Source organism: Odocoileus virginianus, chromosome 19 (genome assembly GCF_023699985.2).
Source record: "Odocoileus virginianus isolate 20LAN1187 ecotype Illinois chromosome 19, Ovbor_1.2, whole genome shotgun sequence".
Taxonomy (NCBI): Eukaryota; Metazoa; Chordata; class Mammalia; order Artiodactyla; family Cervidae; genus Odocoileus; species Odocoileus virginianus.
The window spans coordinates 8,284,633-8,300,986 of NC_069692.1; the positions used below are offsets into that span (position 1 = coordinate 8,284,633).

At 41.6% G+C, this 16,354-nt stretch overlaps 1 long non-coding RNA gene across 2 annotated transcripts in view; it reads right to left on the reverse strand.

Annotated features, from left to right (window-relative positions):
* Positions 1-6,182: 6,182 nt before the first annotated feature.
* The window catches only part of LOC139029685 (uncharacterized), a 31,736-nt gene continuing 21,564 nt past the window's right edge, over positions 6,183-16,354 (reverse strand). The window contains exons 2-3 of one of the 2 annotated variants that reach the window (XR_011481879.1): positions 9,398-9,528; positions 6,183-7,336 (exon numbers count right to left, since the gene is read on the reverse strand). This is a non-coding gene — a long non-coding RNA (uncharacterized lncRNA). Of the gene's footprint in view, positions 7,340-9,397; positions 9,529-16,354 lie in introns of both variants that reach the window. The other variant, XR_011481880.1, reaches the window with a different exon arrangement.

Consider the following 16,354-nt stretch of genomic DNA (forward strand, 5'->3'; position numbering starts at 1 on the left):
AAATATTTAATTTTGCAGAATATTACCTTGGGTGCCGTCTGGCAAAGGATGAGACATACGTTTGCTCAGGACAAATTCCTCAGGCTGAATGAAGGCTTTGAATTTGAATGAAGGTTCACATACTTCACAAAAATGCTGCCTTGCTGCTGGCACAGACTTTGAGAAATACCTCTGTCAGTGTTTACACAGTTTTAGGAGGGCTCCATGGTTTATGATCAGATTAGCCTATTTTCTTCCTACTTCAGGGCTCCCGAGTCCACACGTGGAAGTGTTTCTCCGAGAGCAGTAATAAGTTAAGCCTGTGCTTCAGGAGTTCCTGTAGTCATGAAACATCAGTCTAGGCAAGGCAGCCAGCCTGAGAGATACTTGATTTCACATGGGATCTTATTTCAGTTAGATGGTAGGAGAAAGGCTTGGGGTCTTACACTTAAACAATCTTGTGTCTTGCATGTGTGCTCAGTCATATCCAACCCTTTTGCAACTCCAAGGACTGTAGCCCATCAGGCTCCTCTGTCCATGGGATTTTTCCATACAATATTCAAAACTAAATCCTCCCTACCCTACTCCCATGAAAACCAATAAAACATCTACATGACTTTTAGGCAGCAGCTAACATATTAAAAATGAAAGGTAGATATAGGATTGGGACAGTGCCGAAGGAGGCCGCCTCTCCTTTTATGTTTCAGCTATGTGTTTCTGAGCTGCTACTAGCTTCAGGGGAAAAATTTAGCCAATGGAAGCCACAACTAGCCCCAGAGGCTGAGTGGTCGTGGTCATGTATGACCATGGACGTGTTACCTAATCACTTCCTGGATATTGATCCAATGAGGAAGATCTTTGATACAGCAATATGAAGATAAGTTATACACCATGGAGATATATGGCTAGAAAACAATGATGGGAACACATCTAGGCTCAGCCTATCAATCAGAAAGTCTTAGTACGTACTTGGTTTTGTTCAATGCGCTTATCATCTGATTGTTGGATGATAATGTTCATTTCAACATCAATGCTTTGTGCAGACTGTGAGGCTTTAAGAGGAAGCCACTGCAAGGGGTGAGATGTCCTACAGGATGAGTGACCAAAGGGGTCGAGGCTTTTGGATACAGGAAAAAAGAATATGCCTCAGCAGCAGCAACAAGATCTTCAAATATATGCATGAAGACAAGAGAGGGTGACTGGGTAGATAAATAGACAAAGGGATCACGAGTAATCCATCAGTAGAAAACCCGGGCATCTCCTGCAGCTTGAATAGGCACTGTAATGAATAATTCACTTTCCTTATTTAGTTTCTGCAGTCCTTGAGCTCAACATAATCTTTGCATAAAGTGACAGCTGGAAGTAGTATTTCACTTTTATAACTTTCAGAATATTTCTTGCAGTCAAGTATTTGATTTTGCGCCCATGTTTGTTTTTGCACCTCCTTGTGCTACACAGCAACCCTGCCTCCTCCAAGCCAAGGCCAGACAGAGTCTGGGAGGTGAGTTCCAAGTGGCTGACAGTGCCAGGTTTCAGATATAAGAAGGTATCTTTCTGTCTCCCTCTTTTCCTGGTGACAGGGAAAGCAATTTCTCTGCAATATGACATTTGAAATGATGCCTAGCTTTTGCTAAAGATAAGCAAGCTGCCGGCCTGAAGGAAGTGGGAGGACACAGGATACCAGAGCCCAAGAAGTGTTGGAAGGCTTATTTTTCATCACTTGTATAGTTGTAGGAGGAGCTGACCATTTCAATCACTATTGCTCCATCTCCACGACCTCTGGACCTTCCAGTGAGGGGTGGGGGAGTGGGGGAAGGCATAAGTGAAATAAAATAGCTTAGGGTTGTTGATAGAGTAAGAGAAGAAGTTAGACTTTGCAGTAAAGAGTAAGAAAGAAAGCCATAGAAAGACATATCAAATATAGGCTAAGTATCTAGATCATTCATGTATGTCAAAATTAAGGGGACTTGCACATATTGGGGACTTCCTTGGCAATTCAGCAGTTAAGACTTAGCCTCCCAATGCGGGGTGCTCAGTCCCTGGTTGGGGAGCTAAGATCCTACATGCCTCATGATTCATAAACCAAAACAGAAAACAGAAACAATATTGTAACAAATTCAATAATGACTTTTAAAATGGCCCATATAGCTCATTTGGTATAGAGTCTACCTGCAAGGCAGAAGACCTGGGTTTGATCCCTGGGTTGGAAAGGTCCCCTGGAGAAGGAAATGGCAACCCACTCCAATATTCTTGCCTGGAAAATCCCATGGACAGAGAAACCTGGAGAGTTATAGTCCATGGGATTGCAAAGAGTCAGACACAACTTAGTGACTAAACCACCACCGTATCAAAAACAAACAAACAAACAAACAAAACTTAAAAAAAAAAGTTAAGCAACTATTATTAAAACCGTGGAAGACTTTGTGAAGAATAAAATTTAAGGCTTAAATGTTTACCTTTTCAAAGAAGTTGGTTTCCCTTCTGTTGAATTTACAAAGTAGTTAATAGTTCTTCCTTCAACACTTTATACTAGCATTAAACATGGCAGGCATAAGAATTGTAAAAAATGAAATTCTGGAGAATCAAGAGTCCCACAGCTTCTCATTTCCTCCCCATTCTTACCATCAGTGACTGACTTCACACCATCTCTGAAAGACTTCAGATGCCCACTCCCTTCCATTCTAATTACTCTCTGCAAGTGTCATTTGGATATCATTGCCTTCTTAAAAGTCTGTAATGGCTCCCAAAAGTTCTTCAGTTAAAAGCAAAGCTCATAATCATGGCCTGCCAGATCCATCAGCTAATAATTCATCCATCAAACATTTATTGCATACCTAATGGACATCAGGCATTTGAGAGATGTGGGGAATAGACACTGAAAGATGGGTTTACAGTGTTGAGCAACAGTTTTGGAGGAGAAATTGAGATGTCAACGGCCTTCCATCAATCAGTATATGAGTGCAATGGGACATGGAGACAAGACCTCTAAAACCCAAAGCTGCAAAACATGGGAGGCTTTCTGGGAGAGATGATGTTTGGGTTGCTTTTAGAATAAAAATTAGACATTACCCAGATGAATAAAGTCTGTGTCCAAGAGACAGCATATGTAAGGGCACCACAGTAGGAAGGCACATGGCTCAGAGAATGGAACGAGGAGCAGAGTGGCAGGAGGGGAGAGAATGGAGATGAAACCAGCCTGCTCTTAGCCCACTCAGAGCCCTGTAAAGAGTTCGGATTTCAACTACAATGTCATGAGCTGACATCAGACATTTTAAGCAAGAGGACATAAGCATGACCATTCGCATCTTAGAAAGATTCCTCCAAAAGTTCCATGGAGAGTGGATTGTATCAGGAAGACCAATCCAGAAGCAGTTAAAGAAGTTAGTAGAGGACTTCCATGGTGGTTCAGGTGTTAGGACTCCACAGTCATTGCAGGGGTTCTATCCCTTGTTGGAGAAGTTCCACATATCATGCCGTGTGGCCAGAAAAGGGGGAAAAGCTAATAGATAAATAATAAGGATTCAGATTATAGCATTGATGATAGAGAGTAGAGTATAGAAAGAAAATATGGGGAGATGAATTTAGAAACAGAACTGATAATATCTGGTCACAGATTGTATTGGGAAGCTATTTTTAAAGGAGAGACAGAAATCCAGTTAACCAATTTATGCCTTTGAAGAATAGCCAGATCTGGGAGGAGAGATAGACTCAGTTGTAGACATGTTTTTGAAAGACCTTTGTATGTACAAATCTATGCTGTAGGCTAAGTACTGGAATAGGAAGTACATATTTAAGAGTTATCAGCATATTAGTTATATACATATTAGTTAAAAACTGGGAGAATAGATGAAATTTATTTGGGTTTTATACATGAAAAACAATCAGTGATCTGAATGTTGAGTTGAAAGAGTTACATCATAGAAGTCAAAGGAAAAAAGAATTTTAAGAAAGAAGTGGTCCACAGTATTAAATACACCAAAGGTGTCCAATAAGATAGAACCCCAAACTATTGTATATAGTAATTCCATGACCTGTCCACAGCAGTTTCATTCAAATAGTAGGGATAGAAATCAGAGTGTAGAAAGTTGAGGAGTGAAAGAAAAGCCGGACACAGAGAAAAGAGACGTATAATTGAATCATCCGGGAAGGACTTGGTTGCATGCTAAGTCGTTTCAGTTGTGTCTGACTCTTTGCAACCCCATGGACTGTAGCCCACCAGACTCTTCTGTCCTTGGGATTCTCCAGGCAAGAATACTGGAGTGGGTTTCCATTTCCTTCTGCAGGGGATCCCAACCCAGGGATCGAACTCATGTCTCTTACGTCTCCGGTACTGCAGGCAGGTCCTTTACCACTAGCATCACCGGGGAAGCCCGAGACTAGATTACACTGCAGCAACAACCAATTCAAATTTCAGTGGCTTAACACAACAAAAGTTTACTTCTCACTGTGCTCTGCATCCCGGGCAGGTCATCAGGGGATTCTGCTCAGCACAGGAGAGACTCCCCTCAACACAGGCATTTATAACTTATACCCCAAGAAAAAGAAAACTGCTGAGTCCCATAATGGCGACGGAGTGCAAAACTTTCTCCTGAAAGCAACACCTGACACATTTTTTTTTTTTTTAATTTTTATTAGTTGGAGGCTAATTACTTTACATCATTACAGTAGTTTTTGTTATACATTGATATGAATTAGCCCTGGATTTACATGTATTCCCCATCCCAGTCCCCCCTCCCACCTCCCTCTCCACCCGATCCCTCTGGGTCTTCCCAGTGCACCAGGCCCGAGCACTTGTCTCATGTACCCAACCTGAGCTGGTTATCCGTTTCACCCTCGATAATATACATGTTTCAATGCTGTTCTCCTGAAACATCCCACCCTCTCCTTCTCCCAGAGTCCACATTAATTGTTCTAAATTTCCAAAGCAGAGCACATGGCCACATGAGGCAGAGGAATGCAATGCTGCCACGTGTCCGGAAAGAGAACTGGGTTGTCTGTGGATGGTCTCCATGAGGGGATTAGGGTACCACTAGCTACAAAGGGCTGTTACATTACAGGAGAGATTTTTGTCTGGTTGCTTTTTAAGATGGGACAGACAGTGGTACTAGTGAAATATGTGTCCACAGCTCACACTTTGTGCTCTCATGTGCAGCCCAATGGTAAACACCATTCATGTCTAAACTCTCTAAAGGAATATCCTTTCTACTATGCTGTACATCTTCGAAACTCTACTCATCACTTCATTCATGAAGCTGTCTATTGAAAAGCTTGATATATATCACTGATATCACATTATTACTGATAATGTCCCAGTTCATTTTGGTGGGCTTCCCTTAGGGCTCAGCTGGTAAAGAATCTGCCTGCAGTGTGGGAGACCTGGGTTCGATCCCTGGGTTGGGAAGATCCCCTGGAGAAGGGAAAAGCTACCCACTACAGTATTCTGGCCTGGAGAATTCCTTAGACTAAGTCCATGGGGTCACAAAGAGTTGGATAGGACTCAGCGACTTTCACTTTCATTGACGTAGGTGTATTTTCTTATGTTTCCACTATTGCGTTCTTTGTATCTTTTTCACCTGTTTTGCAGTTCTTTCCCCTAATTCAAAAAGATAGAATGTTCACTTTTGGTTCCTTTCTTTTGTTGGGGCAACTGGCCACAAGATCCAATATCAACCAATGATGTTAGCTAAACAATTGGTTTCTCCTTGACCAGAGAAGAAGTTTAACCAAAGTCCTTTGGACCCAATCACCCTGGAGCACATAGAGTCATTTATACAATGGTTTATGAAGCGAACGACAGCTGGTTTTTTCCATGGCTGAAGAAGCAGGAAACAGAGCAGCGGTGTCCTGACTCTTATGGAAACTCCACCCCGTGTACTGGCACCATCATAATTTTGCCTAGTCTGCTTTCTGGGATTAGCCCAAACTTGTCAAGTTCTCACTTTAAAAAGTTATGAATGCATTCACCACGTATTTATGCCCTGGTTTGAGTTCCCTGAGTCATACCGCGAATTCCCATTGGCCATCTGTTTTACGTGTGGTAGTGTATATGCTTCCATGCTACTCTCCATCCATCTCACCCTCTCCTTCCCCTCTCCTGTCCCTGTCCATAAGTCTGTTCCCTATGTCTGTATCTCCACTGCTGCTCTGTGAGTGGATTCATCAGTACCGTCTTTCTAGATTCAATATATAAGGACTACAGAATGTGCCTGAAGACATTTGAATTTATACATTTTTATAACATGATGAAGGTTAAATAAAACAAGCCTGAGAGCTAAATCTATACTTGGACTGCCAATCTGTACTCCCATGGTTAAAATCTTTAAGATAGTTTCCAACTTGATTACTCAGCTAGAAAGGGATAATATGCTTCTGAAACAGATTATTACTGATGTTGACATTTGCAAAGAGTTATCTGAACTGAACTGATGAGGAAGATAACACCACTAAGAAACTTAGTATTACAATGGAATACTATTCTGCCATTAAAAAGAATAAAATGTTGCCATTTGCAACAACATGGATGGCCATGGAGGGCATTCAGTTCTGTTCAATTCAGTCCAGTTGCTCAGTCATGTCTGACTCTTTGCAACCCCAAGAATCGCAGCATGCCAGGCCTCCCTGTCCATCACCAACTCCCGGAGATTACTCAAACTCATGTCCATTGAGTCAGTGATGCCAACCAGCCATCTCATCCTCTGTCGTCACCTTCTTCTCCTGCCCCCAATCCCTCCCAGCATCAGAGCCTTTTCCAATGAGTCAGCTCTTCGCATGAGGTGGCCAAAGTACTGGAGTTTCAGCTTCAGCATCAGTCCTTCCAATGAACACCCAGGACTGATCTCCTTTAGGATGGATTGGTTGGATCTCCTTGCAGTCCAAGGGACTCTCAAGAGTCTTCTCCAACACCACAGTTCAAAAGCATCAATTCTTCGGTGCTCAGCTTTCTTCACAGTTCAACTCTCACATCCATACATGACCACTGGAAAAACCATAGCCTTGACTAGATGGACCTTTGTTGGCAAAGTAATGTCTCTGCTTTTTAATATGCTCTCTAGGTTGGTCATAACTTTCCTTCCAAGGCGTAAGCGTCTTTTAATTTCATGGCTATAATCACCATCTGCAATGATTTTGGAGCCCAAAAAAATAAAGTCTGACACTGTTTCCACTGTCTCCCCATTTATGTCCCATGAAGTGATGGGACCAGGTGCCATGATCTTAGTTTTCTGAATGTTGAGCTTTAAGCCAACTTGTCAGTCTCCTCTTCACTTTCATCAAGAGACTTTTTAGTTCCTCTTCACCTTCTGCCATAAGGGTGGTATCATCTGCATATCTGAGGTTATTTATATTTCTCCAGGCATTACTGCTAAGTAAAACAAGTCAGACAGAGAAAGACAAATACCATATGATATCACTTATATGTGGAATCTAAAAATAAAAACCAGTGAGTATAACAAAAGTGAAACAAACTTGCAGGTGCAGAGAGCAAACTAGTGGTTACCAGTAAGGAGAGGAAAAGGAGAGGCAAGACAGGGGTAGGGGAATGAAGATTCAAACTACTGTGTAGAAAATAAATAAACTATAAGGATGCATTGTGCAACACAGAGAATATAGCCAATATTTTTTAATAACTGCAAACGGAATATGGGCTTCCCCAGTGGCTCAGCGATAAGGAATCCACCTGCAGTGCAGGAGCCACAGGAGACATGGGTTCAATCCCTGGGTCAGGAAGAGCCCCTGGAAGAGGGCATGGCAACCCACTCCAGTATTCTTTCCCCATGGACAGAGGAGCCTGGTGGGCTACAGTCCACGGGGTCTCAAAGAGTCGGACAGGACTGAGGGACTAACACTTTCACTTTTCACTTTCATGCATCAAAACCACAATCTTGGCCTCATTAGCATGACTCAAGGTATTGAGTTCAACAGCCACAGATAGGCAAACTCAGGAGGACTTTGGAAGTGAAACAGGTGCACAGGCATTGGGGTGAGGATTTCCATGATGCTCAAAGCTGAAAATGTGGATTCAGTCATGAAATTTTTCAGCCAGGAGGAGTCACAGAAACCACCCACACACAAAATAAATAGGTCAATACATAACCCAGACAGACCAGGAGAGGCTTTTAAAGAAAAGGGAAATTTTGTTGAGAAGTGAGTTTAATGGGAGGATGAATGAGGTGGCAAAGACCGTGTATGATTAGGGAAAAGCTACACAACAGCTCTTTGGACGTTTCCTAAGGACTAGTAACTATTGTGATCCAAGGAAGCTACTAGATATCCTTCCCACAGAAGTGAGAAAATGTAGTTTGGGGTCTTGATAATTTCAGTTCTCAACTCAGGGTAGCAGAAATACTCAAGAAGCCTTGCAGCCAAATTGTAATCATAAATAATTTTCCTCTCAAGTGGGCTGACTCCAGTTGGCACTGATCAGCTTACAGGTCAGCACAAATATTTTTATAATGAGCCATAAAAAGGGGAAAATATAGTCTAGACTGGCAGTCAGAAATCCTGCTGCTTTCTCTCAGCAGCTCAACCGGGTCTGATCTGGATAACTGGCCCAAACTGATAATATCAGTTCCCAGACTGTTTATGTGGGGACAGGATCTTCACTTTCAAGCAGTGCAGTGTTATGAAAATGGACAGCATGTACTTGAGGGCTGGGTGGTCTGGACCACTGATCACTTCCTAGCATGATCACAGGTGCCTCCCTCCCCACCACCATCTCTACTCACTAAGCACATGTTCTTTGTTATTATTTTTGTCCCCTCCACTCACACCTCCTCTTATTATTCTTATTTTCTCAATGTTTCCCCATTCTGATATTGATGTACTGATACAGTCTGATATGTTTTAGTCCTGCGAGTGGCCTCCACTACCAAACTTCACAGAAGGAATAATTGAAAAGGCAACTGTCCTTTTATTTACAGTGAAGATGCCACTGAAATCAAAGCTCCATGAGAGCAAACATCATGCATGCCTTGCATAGAGCAGGCATTTAAGAAATACAGACATGTAGAGTTTCACATGTTTTCAGTAATTGAAACACATTTGTCATGTGTGTGTGTTAGTTGCTCAGTTGTCTCTGACTCTTTGCAACCCCAAGGACTGCAGTCTGCCAGGTTCCTCTGTCCATGGAATTCTCCAGGGAAGAATACTGGAATGGGTTTTCATTTCCTTCTCCTCTTAGCTCTTTGATAAAAATACACATTAACATTTTCAAGGTACTGTGTTCCATCCTCGTTCTTCAAACATCCTTAAGGCACAAAAAGCAGAAAGCTGCTTGTTTTGGACTGAATGTTCTCCCCCCACCGCCTCTGATTCTTATGTTGAAATCTCATCACCAATGTGGTGGTTTTAGAAGTGATGCTTTGGGGAGGTGATTGGGCTATGAGAGTGGAGTCCTCATGAATGGGACTGGTGTCCTTACAAGAGAAGGTCAGAGAACTGGCTGGCTCTCTTTCTACCACAGGAGGTGACAAGGAGTTAGCAGTCTGCATCTTGGAATAGGGCTCTTGCCAGGTCCTGTCCGTGGGGCACTCTGATCTCAGATGTCAGCCTCTAGAACAGAGAAATAAATTTCTGTTGTTTATAAGCCAGCCAGTCTATGGGACTTCGTTATGACAGTCTGAACAGACTGAGACACTGTTTATGGAGTCTCCTGTCTCTGACTATTTCCAGCCAGCCCCTCAATCAGTAGTTCTATTTCAGTAAAAGCAAGAGAATAGAAACGGAACTAGAACCAGCAAATAACTTGGATGTCCCAAACTCATTTTCTCATTTAGAACCAGACTTTATTGATATATTGGAAACTCATGTTGACATTGTTGTCTTCTAACATTTTCCCCAGCAGCTAAGAATCTCGGGCCATTAAAAAAATAAATAAATAAAAAGGGTGGGGCAGCTACCATATGAAGTCTGTAGGAAACTCTGGAAAATGTGAGCATTTTATTAGAGAAGTTACAGCTCAGCAGACGTGTTGAAAGAGGGTAGTTCCACACTGTAATATTAGAAGGAAGCAGGCACTGTTCAGCACTCTGGGCTATTAAATCAGGGGAGATATTTTTTGATTTTACTCTTCCAGGACCAAGTGTCCTGGCCTAGCCCTCCAAATTCCAATGACTGGTAACCAGCAGAGGCCAGCTTACAACTGCTTGCTAAGTACTACTGTGACCACTGAAGCCTTCCAAATCATTACGCAACTTGTTTATTCCATGACTTGTTTTGAATTTGGGGACTAAAATCACCTTCTATAAACTCAGACTGCTATTCTAAATTTAAGGCAGTTTTTGCCAAGGCAAATGGAAACAGAATAAATACATCATCATTAGGACCATCAGCATCCTACCTTCCAAACCACCTTTAGGAAAACCAGCATTCTACAACCTTGATGTTCTCTGAAAACAGAAACACAGACTACTTTTACCTAGGAGGGTTTTTGCAGATACACACCAGCCCTGCAATTCGAATCTAAATAGAAGGAAATGACATAGGAAATACAAAGGTCTGTAATGTCTTATAGTCTAACCAAGGGAGGTCACACCAGGCAATCCTAAAGGAAATCAGCCCTGAATATCATTGGGAGGACTGATGCTGAAGCTGAAGCTCCAATACTTTGGCCACCTGATGTGAAGAGCCAAGTCTTTGGAAAAGACCCTGATGCTGGAAAAAATTGAGGACAGGAGAAAAAGGAGACAACAGAGGATAAGACAACTAGATAGCACCATTGACTCAATGGACATGAATTTGAGCACATTACGGGAGACAGCGCAGCCTGGAGTGCTTCAGTGCATGGAGTTGGACAAGACTATATGACTGAACAACAACAGCAGCTAACCAGGGAAAACTGCGTTACTCCATTTACCAACAGAATGACAGAATGTTTTAGCTTAATATCACAGTTTGATTTTGTGACATACATTTGACTACTTCATATTAACACTAGTGATCCAATGGCGCTTTTCCTAGTTCCTGCATTAACCCAGAAATGCCCATCAAAGGCTGTCCCTCAGGCGGAGAAGCTAGTATTCAAGAAAGTAGAGCCCAACAGAATGATGTGATAGTGTTACCAAACCAGATTTGGGTCTGCTGTCCCAAGCAAAGTCAGTCTACTTGACACCAGGTTGTATATGTGTGCAGTTGCTTATTTGTGTCTGACTCTTTGCAATCCCATGGACTGTAGTCTGCCAGGCTCCCCTCTATGGAATTTTCCAGGCAAAAATACTGAAGTAGGTTACCATTTCCTACTCCAGTGTATCTTGCTGATCCAGGGGTCAAACCTATGTCTCTTTGCATCTCCTGCATTGGCAGGTGGATTCTTTACCACAGCACTAATTGGGAAAATGCTGATTATGGTGAAGGAAAGTACAGTTTATTGTAAGGCCAAGCAAGCTCAAATGACCCAAACTCCTGAACAGTTTCAGAGAAGGATTTTTAATGAGTATGAGGGATAAGGTCACAGATATGTGATCAGTTTGTAAACTGATCTGATTGACAGTGAAGTAACAAAGTGATGTGTCAGGGTCCCAATCATCAGCCTCTGGTTCTAACCAGTCTGGGTCTGTTGGTCAGCTTGCAGTTTACTTCTTCCACCTGATAGGGGTTTGAAAGGGAAAGTGAAACTGCTCAGTCGTATCCGACTCTTTGCGACCACATGGACTGTAGCCCTCCAGGCTCCTCCATGCATGGGATTTTCCAGGCAAGAATACTGGAATGGTTTGCCATTTCCTTCTCCCGGAGATCTTCCCAACCCAGGGATTGAACCTAGGTCTCCTTCATAGCAGGCAGATGCTTTACCATCTGAGCCACCAGGGAAGCCCTAGGCATCTGTAAAACAACTCAAGGATATGGCTCAGGATATTATCTATTGCCCTTTAGGAAAAATTACAGGTACTTGACTTTGTCTATGGCTAAACTGTTATTCCTTTGTCTTGCCTGACTGCTTTCCTTTGTTTCTACATTTTCTCACTTCTCTGATTAAGTTTGCTCTTTGGAACTTAAGGAAGCCCTAGGAGGATAAAACTTTTCTACAAACAAAAGACAGGGAACATGGGGGAGTCTGGTCCTGGGAAAACCATGCAGGGTCCTGCTTGGTTTCAATAACTTCACCCAATCACAATCCCCCTATTCAACACTAGATAAACCTTTTAAATCTAGAAATTTAATGACTACCTTGTACTATAGCATATTCAGGAATCCCTAAATCCCAAGAGCTAAAATTACAAGGCAAAAAGTAATCTTTAGTACAATAACTTGAAACCAAATTTTATCTCCTTTCAGGCACTATAATTTGAAAAGGAAAGAGATCTTGAAAGTAATGAAATACTCTAATCCACAGATAAAACTTCCCTTAAGTCATTAGACATTTTTTTACAAGTAGACATAACATACTCTGAACAATATAACTAAAAAAACTGTTTTTAGAAAACAGATAAACTGACTTCTTTTTTTGGCATCTTAACCATTCAGTCTGAGAAAGAATATGGAAATGCCATTTTCTATTAAAAAAAAATTAGTTCTCTGATTTAGGCAGCCTGGAAAATCTCACCTCTTGTTCCTTAAAAAAAATAATCTTTTGTTTAGTTCCTTGAAGATTAAAATTTATGATTTTAATTATTAAAACACTTTATTATCATTGGTAGATGGAATAAAGTACATGCAAAATTGTCCTTTGAAAAATTCCAGAAAAAGTAATTATATATAAGCGGTATACTTTTCAACAAAAGAGACAACAATTTAAAACAATGTAGGTTTCTATTTCCTCATTAAAGATAATCCCACTGAATTTTTAAAATTCTAAAAAAATCATGACATTCAGTTACTAATCCAAGCTTGTCAATGGCCACATGTGGTTCATAGCAACATCCTCATCTCCTCTGTGGTTTCTAGGAATGAAGGAGTCTAATTCCATTAGCCACAGTGAATCCTGTGGAACTTTCACCCAGGTTAAGGCAGGCCATATGTTGGTGGCTGGAAAAGCAAGGAGAAAGTGATCAGTTGTGGAGGCTTAATATGAATTAAGAACACTCTCAAAATCTATCTCACTCAATCTTCACACACAAAAAAAACTTTAAAATAGAGCTTATTTGCTGTTTTTGCTGTTTAGCCGCTAAGTCTTGTCCAACCCTTTGTGACCCCATGGACTGTAGCCCACCCAGCTCCTCTGTCCATGGGATTTCCAGGTGAGAATACTTGAAGTGGGTTGCCATTTCCTCTCCAGGGATCTTCCGGACCCAGGGATCGAACCTGTGTCTCCTGCGCTGGCAGGCAGATTCTTTACCTCTGAGCTATGAGGGAAACCCACAGATTATGATTCCCATGCAAAGTAGGAGAAAAACAAAGCTCAAAGACATAAGTAACAAATAATTTGCCGGAAGTCCACGGGTGAATGATCAGCATGGCCTTCAGGTATGTGTGATATTAATTGTACTGGGCAGCCTCACCCTGGTCTCTGTTTTAAGGTCCCACTGTATTTCTGAGTCCTCCCTGGAGACCCTGAAGACTGTTAGCAGTCCTGGCCTACAGCAGAAGAGCTTAGTTGAGTTTGCATCCAGACTGTGAGGCTCAGCTTTGCATATGTGAATAATAAAGCCAGTCAAAGACAAAACTGTGAAGCTGGCAGCCATGATCTTTACCACCTCCACCCTACTTTCGCTGGAGACTCCTTGATGCTTTGCAGATGCTTGGCTCCTACCTTCTTGCCTTCTCCTGCAGACCACAGAGGGCCTTGTGTTACAGCCGCCTGAGTGCCTGCCTCACCTGACTCTCCATTCAATGGTCAACTCCTGAAGGATATAGAGCATTTCCTCTCCCTGTTTCTCTAGGGTACTTACCCCTGAGTAGGGATTCAGTGAATATTTGTAGCAAAAAAGAAATATGAATTAGGAGCTGGGCCTCCCTCCCAACACTAATCAAAATATTCTAGTCTGGTATTTGTATCCTACAGTTTCTGCTTCTTAGTGACAAGCAATAATATGTGCTTTTAACTTATTAAGGATTGACTCACTGCTTGACCCTCTCAGAGGCTATCAGTAGTGTGTGTGTGTGTGTGTGTGTGTGTGCGTGGGTGTATGTTTGAAGACTCAATATTCAGTCTGTGTAGTATATCCATTGGTTACTTTAAATTTGAGGACTTTTGCACATGTTATTTGAAAGGGCTTCCCGGGTGGTGCTAGTGGTAATGAACCTGCCTGCCAATGCAGAAGACATAAGAGATGGGGGTTTGATCCCTGGGTCAGGAAATCCCCTGGAGGAGGGCATGGCAACCCACTCCAGTGTTCTTGCCTGGAGAGTCCCACGGAGAATCGTAGCAGGAGCCTGGCGGACTACAGTCCATAGGGTCACAAAAGGTCAGACAGGACTGAAGCAACTTAGCACGCATGCACTTTAGACGAGCACTTTGGCACAGGATATTTGAAAGGGCTGTATTTCCGTAAGATTGAATATGGAACAGTCACCATGTCTAGGGTCAAGACCCATACACTACTGCCAAGGGTGGTCTGGTTAACAAGAACAGCAGGCAGAGAGTGGAGTGAATGCTCATACTACACATTTGCCATACATATTATCTCATTGAATCCTCACAACATTCTTTGAGGCCAGTACCATTGCAACTGTATAAAAAAAAATCAGGGCTAGAGAAGTTATCAATTTTGCCAAGATCAGATATGGAATAACTGGTAGAGACAGGATTCAGACCTGCCTGGTGGCAGCTGTCTCTCATTTTTAATTTTTGTCACTATGCCTGAATCCCCTGCTCCTCAAAGTTATTATCCAAGCAGCAGCCAGAAGACTGAAGACTTAATCTAATGCAAGAAGTATAGGGTAAGAGGGGGCTTTCCAGGTGGTTCAGTGAGTAAAAAATCCACCTGCCAACTCAGGAGACACAAGAGACATGGGTTTGATCCCTGGTTTGGGAAGATCCCCTGGAGTGGGGCATGGCCACCCACTCCAGTATTCTTGCCTGGAGAATCCCACAGACAGAGGAGCCTGGTGGGCTACAGTCCAAAGGGTTGAAAAAATTGGACACGACCGAAGTGACTGAGCACGCACATAGGATGAGGACTAAAATGGTTAGACCACTAGTTATATGACCAGGAAGAGAAATCTTGGGGTGGAGGAGAAACAAAACCCATCTGGGGCGCAACTGCCAATGCCTTGACAAGGACCCCACCTGATTTCCCACTAAGCAGACCCCTTCTCTTGCCACAGAAGCTCTTGCCTGTGGTGACCACAGGACTATTTGGGAATCTACACCAGCCACACGTCCCCAAGAGGCCCTGCCCATTGAGGACCTAGAGGATTTCTTCAGCACAATCTCAGGAAAAATCCCATTTAATGAGAAGTTCATTTCATAAACCCTCAAGATATTTCAATTCTATCTAAAAGTCACAATATAAAAGCAAAAATTCAAAACAATCATTGGCTGATTAAATGGATACTGGAAAGAATGAAAGCCTGAAGGATGGAAGAAAGACCCAAGTCTTATCTCCAAAACACCAACTCTGAAATCTTGGATCACTCCCCAATTATGCTGAACCTCAGTTTTCTCAGCAATAAGATTGTGATGATCACACTTAGTTTTTAAGATGCTTGGGAGACTTCTATGAAATAATGTACATAAAATATATAGTAGAAGTCAATGAATGATAGCTTTTATTATAATAGAGGCTCCTATATGTTAAAAAGAGGTTGTTATTATTTTAAATGAAATCATGAATACTGACAACCAGCCCAAGACTTACTAAAAGGAATTCATATTAAAATAGCCTCAATTATTTTCTGGTGATCAAAATGTAGTTGGATCCTGTGAGGAATTTTACAGTCTATAAAATTGCCCCATGGGCATGAAGACAATAGGGTTTGTACAGCTAGGGGCTCACGACTGTTCAAACACCTTACTGAAGATTATTATATATCAGTCTTGCGGTAAATATCTAGTGCTTTGCTCCATTGTTAGAAATGTATTTTTTTAATGACTGCAAATAATACATGTTCATTTTTGAGATTTTGAGAATTATAAACATTATAAGGAAAAAATGAAAATCATCCCAAATCCCAATATTAACTTTAATTTTATATCCATCCATCCTCTTTATTTTTTCAGTCTCCAAATTCAAGTGTGCACATATGTGTACACCCACAAACTAGTCATGCATTATACCCAAGTTTGTATAACTGACTGTTCACATGAAATATTTTATGACTATTAAATATTCTTCTAAAATTTGATTTCTAGTAGCTGCCTCATATTGCATCTTATAAATTTATTGTATTTTATTTAATCAATTCTCAACTGGAATTTTAATCTTGTTTTTTAATACTTTATCATTTTAAGTATCAGTGATGAATATAATTGTAGATAGTGCTTTTGCATATTCTTATTATT